This window comes from Delphinus delphis, chromosome X, assembly GCF_949987515.2.
Source record: "Delphinus delphis chromosome X, mDelDel1.2, whole genome shotgun sequence".
Taxonomy (NCBI): Eukaryota; Metazoa; Chordata; class Mammalia; order Artiodactyla; family Delphinidae; genus Delphinus; species Delphinus delphis.
In genome coordinates this window covers 87,850,102-87,858,184 of record NC_082704.1, presented here as the reverse complement: position 1 = coordinate 87,858,184, position 8,083 = coordinate 87,850,102, and positions in this window count along the sequence as shown.

The window sequence follows — 8,083 nt, the reverse complement described above, 5'->3', positions numbered from 1 at the left end:
CAAAAGACCTTAAATAGCCAAAGTAATCTTGAGAAAGAAGAATAAAGCTGGAGACATCATACTTCTTTTTTTTTAAGTTTTGTATAGACTTTATTTCCAGACCATGTTATAAAATCTCGAATATCTATCCACTTGGTAACTGTATGCATATTCCTTTTTTAATTTAGTGCACATTTTAACATATATATCAATGACTTTAATAATTGTACAGAGTTGTGTAATAACCACACCAAAAACAGAATATAAAATATTTCCATTGCTCCAATAAGTTTTCCCATACTCATTTACAATCAATCACTTGTCCACATTCCTAGTCCCTGGCAACCACAGATCTATTTTCTGTGCCTACAGTTTTGTCTTTTCCAAAAGGTCATATAAATAAAATACATAACTGGAAACATAGAATGTTTTTGTTGCCTTTCATGTTTGGAGGCATCACACTTCTTGATTTCAAGTTATATTACAAAGCTACAGTAGCCAAAACAGCATGTATGGTACTGGTATAAAAATAGACTAGACCAATGCAATAGAATAGCAAGCCCAGAAATAAACCAACACATATATGGTCAACTAATCTTTGACAAGGGTGCCAAAATACACAATGGGGAAAAGACAGGCTCTTCAATAAATGGTGTTGGGAAAACTGGATATTCACATATAAAATAATGAAATTGGACCCTTACACCATATACAAAAATCTACTCAAAATGGGTTGAATACTTAAACATAAGACCTGAAACTATAAAACTCCTACAGAAAACATAGGTAAAAAGCCCCTTGACACTGATCTTGGCAATGATCTTTTGGATATAACACCAAAAGCACAAGCAACAAAAGCAAAAATAAAGTAGGACTACATCAAACTAAAAAGCTTTTGCATAGCAAAAGAAACAATCAACAGAGTGAAAAGGCAACCTATATAAAGGGAAAAAATATTTGCAAACTGTCTATATACTAAGGGGTTAATACCCAAAATATGAGGAACTCATACAACTCAGGAGCAAAAATCCCCAAAAATCTGATTTAAAAATGGGCAAAGGATCCAACAGACATTTTTCCAAAGTAGATATACAAATGACCAACAAATGTATGAAACGGTGCTCTACATCATTAATTATTGGGGAAATGCAAATCAAGACCGCAATTAGATATCACCTCATGCCTGTCAGGATGACTATTATCAAAAAGACAAGAGATAAGAAGTGTTGGCAAGGGTGTGGAGAAAAGGGAACCCTTATACACTGTAGGAATGTAAATTGGCACAGCCATTATGTAAAATAGTATGGAAGTGTCTCAAAAAAAATCAGTAATAGAATTACCATATCATCCAGCAATTCCACTTCTGGGTATATATCCAAAGGAATGGAAATCAAGATCTCACAGAGACATCTGCACTCCTATGTTCATTGTAGCATTATTCACAATAGCCAAGATATAAAATAACCTGTGTCAGTCAGTGGATGAATGGAAAAAACTATATGGTATGTATGTACATACACACAAACACACACAAAATGGAATATTATTCAACCATAAAAAAGAAAGGAACCTCACCATTTGCAACAGCATAGATGGACCTTGTGGGCATTATGCTACATGAAATAAGTCAGAGAAGGACAAGTACTGTAAGATCTCACTTATATGTGAAATCTAAAAAAGCCGAACACATGGAACCAGAGAGTAGAATGGTGTTTGCCGACAGCTGGGAGGAGGCAGAGTGGGGAAAATGAAGAGGTGTTGGTCAAAGGGTACAAACTTCCAGTTATAAAAGGCATAAGTTCTGGGGATCTAATGTACAGTATGGTAACTATAGTCAACAGTACTGTATCATATATTTGAAAGTTGCTAAGAGAGTATATTTAAACGTTCTTTCCATAACAACAACAACAAAATGGTAATTATGTGAGGTGAAGAATGTGTTAACTATACTTATTTTGGTAAATGTTTTGCAATATATAGGTGTATGAAATCCTCATATTGTGCACCTTAAATTTACGCAATGTTATATGTCTATTGTGTCTCAATAAAACTGGAGAATATGTATCTGTGCCCAAATTTCCATTTTTTATAAGGATACCAGTGACGTTGAATTAGGGACTCATCCTCCTTCAATGTGACCTCATCTTACCTAATTATATCGTCAACAAAGCTATTTCCAAATAAGGTCACACTCTGAGGTATTAGGGATTAGAACTTCAACATATGAATTTGGGGGGAACACAATTCAATCCATAACCATATGTATCAAATATACATATAAAGGATAGTTTATGGATATGCAGGTAGGTAGTGAATGTCTAGAACATTACAGAAATGTTATATACCAATTCAAGGATAGTAATTACCTGTAGAGAGTGAGGGAGCTAGGAGGAAATGTTTAGTAATGAAACTCTAACAGTATCCTTAACTTCATCTTAATAAAAAAGTTCTGTAGCCAATATGGCAAAATAACTTTTAAATCTAAGTTCTGAGTGGTCGGTATCTAGATGTATGTTGTACTGTTTTCTGAACCCTTCTGAGTATTTAACAGCTTGTGTCTATAAATGTTATTCATTCCCTAGAAAGATGCTACAATGGGACTGACTCACTAAGCCTAACAACACAGACAGCTTTTCCTCCAACAATTAGAGTATGTTATTGTTTTTTTATTTTAAAATCAAATGAGGTAGTTGCTTTGCTTTTAGTGATCCTGTTATATATATATATATATATATATATATATATATAACTTTAAAGGTATAATCATATTCAGTGGGCTAAGATGCTTCCATGATGAGAGGTAAGCAGTATCTGAGACAGGCAGAGAGAAAAAATTTCTAACCCCACATATCATGCTTACGCCATGGCTTACTCTTTTCGACTGGAATGGGGGTAGAAACATGCAAAATCTTTGAAATCTTTCTTCCTCCCCCGTGCCCTTTACCTGTCCCTCTCTTTTTTTTCTCCTGGCTTGTGGGTTTCAATTCATTTAAATCCCATTTGTGAATTTGTTTCCTACCCAATACCAACTGCATATATTTACAGAAATTAAGAGGAGATCTGAATCAAAGGATCTCAAAGTCTAACCATGCTTCACCAATAGCAAACTGCTTGTTTCTGGGCAACTCTCTCAATATTTATTTATTTTTCATCCAGAAAATGAAAGATTTGGACTAAATAGTCTCAGATCTAAATGTGTTTAGAAGAACAAAGGTGATTGATGGAGCAGGACGTAAACATTTTATGTAACTTGTGAAAATGTAAAAATTTCAGTAAAATACGTATGTTTTCAATTATGTGATAAATTAGGTAGCTGATGTGGTTAATTTTTTCTCAGAGTGGAACACAATCACCTGTTTGTTCTAGTAACATGTACACACAATCTATGTTAATCTGACTCAATTATGCAGCCCACAACATAACATTATCCACACATTGAGACTCTTAAAAGTCCTTCTTGACAATGATAAAATTCACCTCTTAGGAAGGAAAAATAAATCTTTGTATAATCCAGATGCCAGATGCAGCTCTCATCCATAAGCCTTGAGTGTGTTTTTACTCTGAGCTAAACTTGACGCAATCTTGGCCTCTTAACCAACCTCTACAAGAAAGCCAATCATACAAAATATTTCCTAGGTTTTATGGAAGATTTTGTGGGGCCGCGGGGAAGAATCAGGTTGGATAACATGCAGTATCTTGTGTGAATACTCCCAAACAGAACCACCTCTCCTCTAAGTCTCTTCTCTGAGGTTTTAGCCACTGGCTCTCTCTCTTTCCCCAAACTTTGCCCCAAAGAGTGCTTGGTTAGCTCCTCCTCCTTGGATGACTCTGGTCCTTGGAGACTCTCTCCTCCCTCTTCGTATCCTTATCCAAGTATCTTCTCAACAAAGCTGGGCTGTGCCTACAAAGAAATCCTTCTAGACACTAACATCAAATTTTCCACATCTAGGCATTTGCAAGCAAAGTTCCCTTGCTTGTTGAAGACTGTATTTAATGTGGAAGTAGGCTTTTTGGCTCTAAGATCTTAATTATGTACAAAGCCTTCGACTCATGCCTGCAGGAATTATGCCCCAATACAGCACGTTCAGCAGACCTTCCAGGCTATCTCCTAGGCACAAAAATTGTTAGCTGACAATGAAGTTTCCTTGGACCCAGCCCCTAATTCCACCAGAATGTGATCTACTCAGAAGGCCAGCTTTCCTATTCCATCCAAACTCGACTGGGAAAAAAATCTGCTTAATTAGAAGGAAAAATAGGTAAGTGGTTAACATTGTGCAAGTATAATTTTCTCAGATGATTAGACACTTTTTCTTTTGAAATGAATAAATAAAAGGGAAAGAGGGGCAGAATAATAATGATACAGGTTTTACCTTTTAAAAATTCGAATAAAATTAGCATAATTTCCCTTTTATTAAGCTACAGTAGATAGAAAGCACATTATATACACTGTAGGTGGAGATGTGGGTGGACACATAAGAGGGGTAATGAGGGAGCATTGAAAATACAGCTGAAATAATGAGCATGTAATATGAAGAACAGCAGCAAAGATCAAGCTGGAGGATGGAAGAATGCCTGCTTTGATTATAGACAAAAGGAATGGAGAACAGAAAAAAAGAGGGAACCATTCAGCTGAGCTGAGAAACTGGGGCAGCCTGGACAAATGGAGCTTGATATAGATGGGAAGAGAACAGGGGATACTTCACCATTGACTTGGGTTTAAAAAATGATAACCTTGTGCTTAAAGAGGAGGAAAGCACAATAATATAATTCATTAAAAAATCTAGTTTTATCTATACTAATCCTGATGGAAACAGAAGCTACACAACTTGCTTCCATTTGAACTGGAGCAACCTTGTTAGAATATAGGACATTGGGGCTTCCCTGGTTGCGCAGTGGTTAAGAATCCACCTGCCAATGCAGGGAGCACAGGAAGATCACACATGCCGCAGAGCAACTAAACCCGTGTGCCACAACTACTGAGCCCACGTGCCACAACTACTGAAGCCCACGTGCCTAGAGCCCGTGCTCTGCAACAAGAGAAGCCACCACAGTGAGAAGCCCACGCACCGCAACGAAGAGTAGCCCCCGCTCAAAGCAACTAGAGAAAGCCTGCGCACAGCAACTAAGACCCAACGCAGTCAAAAATAAATAAATTTATTTTTCAAAAAAGAATATAAGACATTGGGTTTGATGGTCATTCTGTCCACCCCACTCAAAGTATGGACAACACAACCCTTGACACACACCCTTACTGCCCCATTCATTTTGCAAATGAGGAAACAATGGCCCAGTGCAGTCTTGTAGAAGTGATTTTTTAAACCTTAGAGCTTTGAGAAGCAGACAACCAAACCTCCATGTGTGATTTCTACAGAAAGGGCTCTGCTGCTTGACATATAGCAGAAACTGAATCAAGATATTATTAACAGGATTGAGGTAATTGATCTAGATTTTCAATGGATGTTTACAAACTAGTAGATGAATATGAATTTGGGATTTCTTAGCCTGATCTGTGCCAGGCATAGTATTTAGATGGTACCGTTGTTTCAGCTACAAATCTGGGAAGTCCAGGAGTTGTGTGTACAATATTTTTCTCTCTCAAAACCTAGGCTGTTAGATGGCAGAGTCTCAGGTCCAAAATGGATCCTGGGATGTCATCCTTCCAGCCAGCTCTTTCTGCATCTCCCAGGCAGTGGACCCACTCTCTAACCTCTCTCCCTGCTCAGGATCATCTTCTCACGCTCTTCTAAGACTTTCTCACATCCTATCTACACCTCCTTTATCCCTTCCCATATTCCCTACTCTTTTCTTTTCAACGTGGTTGCCCTTGATGGTTATTGAGAAGAACTTTGATTTCTCAGCAAATATGAAGCCCAAATTTTCATTAATTTAAAAAAGTTGAATCTCCTTTACTCAAGGACAAGAATCATTCTTCTCCAGAAACATAATTAATTGTTTGGTATCCCCCTAGAGATTTTCCTTCTAGAGAAAAGGGACCTTCTATATATATTAGGATAAACAACTCTAATGCAGCCGAATAAATAAGTAAAAGGTGAAATCTTCCCTTAAAACAAAGTAAATCCTTGCATCCTGCTCAAAGATCTGCTTCTTCCCATGATAGATAATCTGTTATTGGTATCTATCTTAGAACATGCAAATACCAGCCTGCGGCATATAGCTTGTCCCCACATCAGCCTCTCTGGAGGAGTTCTGGCTGTGCTTAATAACTCGCCTGAGATTGTGCTGCTCTCAACCACCTTATCTAATGAAGCCCCCTCATTAGTCTTTGTATCAGCATATTATTTGTTCCCTTTATAGCACCTGAAATTATCGTGTCTATTTTCTTGTACTTAAATTTTCCTTGCGCTCCATCAGGGCAGTAACTATATTTCTCATGGTTTTTGTGTCATCCTCAGTGACTGAGTTTCTGGCACATAGTAGGTACTCAATAAATACTTGTTGAGTGTTTGGGTAAGTAACCTAATATGAGCTTGGTAATCTGCATTCTGCCACTCAAAGGCAGCTCTCTAGAATAACAACTCATCAGAAGCATCAACAGCCACCTGGATTGAGGATGCTGGGCTGAGTCAAGAGGTTGTCTAACCTCCTTTGGGCAGGAAACTTACCCTTACCTCACCTACGGTAGACTGAATCAGTGACACCAGTTCTTCACCCTTCCTATCCTCACCCTTTCTGTGGCCTTTAATTTTAGACTCAGTCATGTCTTGCTTTGGCCTACATGGGCAGAAATGATTCTGGGTCAATTCTGAGCCTAGGCTTTAAGAGGCTTTGCACATTTCTGTCAAGAGCTGAGCTGAACTGGAAAGACTTGAGCTTCCAGGTAGTCTATTAAGATAACAAGCCAAAATGAAATAACAGTCAACCATTTAATCACTTACTGTGGTAATATAAGCAAGAGACTAAACAAGAGAAAATGGAAGCTGCCCCAATGTTCCATTTTCACCATGCAAGAGTACCAGGTGAAGGTCAGGTGTGTCAGCAGATAGGAGCAATCATCTCACTGCTGAGGGAACCCCAAACAAAAGACTCCTGCTGTTTTATGGACCTGGGGGTTTGAGGAAAGAAGAGAAGAAAAGTTTAAAAGTGGAAAAGTACTGAATACTGAGTCAGAGTGGAGAAAAACATCTTCAAGGCTCCCTGATAAAATATTATCAGTAGGGGTATCTAAGAGAGGCATTGGCTAGAGGCTTCCAATAAGGAGGCCTCTGAATGGAGGTGCCTTGGCCAGCAATGCAGTAATGCATAAGAGGATGGCTGGCCTTGGGGCTTAGGTCCTTGACTGCAACTCCCTTTAGAGACTACAATTCACTGTGCTCCAAATCTGGTGTGGGGAGAGTAGCTTTCCCTAATGAGACCTGCCAGGTAGAGCCTTTGTAATTGCCAGAGTGCTCAGGCCCAAAAGATCACATGTGGATTTTTGGCCAGGAGCCTGACCTCTCAGTTTAGACTTGCCCTCATGGACCATGGTTATTAACATAAGAAGGGCTTCCTCTAGTAACTGCTGCCCCTTTAGCCTGGGACCCAGAATGTATGCATGTGGAGCAGAGTCATCCCTGTTGACCTACAGACTTGCAGTTAAAAGCAGAGATGCCCTAGCCATGACAGCATGAAGCAAAACAATCAAGTGGAGCCCAGGCTACCTCAGCAGAACCAACTTAACTGATCCACAGATCCATGACGATAGATGCTGGCTATTTTTATTATTATTTAATTTTTATTTATTTTTTGGGTCTTCATTGCTGTGCACAGGCTTCTCTAGTTGCAGCAAGTGGGGGCTACTCTTCATTGCGATGCGTGGGCTTCTCATTGTGGTCGCTTCTCTTGTTGCAGAGCATGGGCTCTAGGCGTGCAGGCTTCAGTAGTTGCGGCATGCGGGCTCAGTAGTTGTGGTTCACGGGCTTAGTTGCTCCGTGGCATGTGGGATCTTCATGGACCAGGGATTGAACCCGTGTCCCCTGAATTGGCAGGCAGGTTCATAACCACTGCACCACCAGGGAAGACCCAGATGCTGGCTATTTTAAGCCACCGAGTTTGGAATATTTGTTATACAACATTACTGTGGCATAGCTAATAGATATTCTACCCT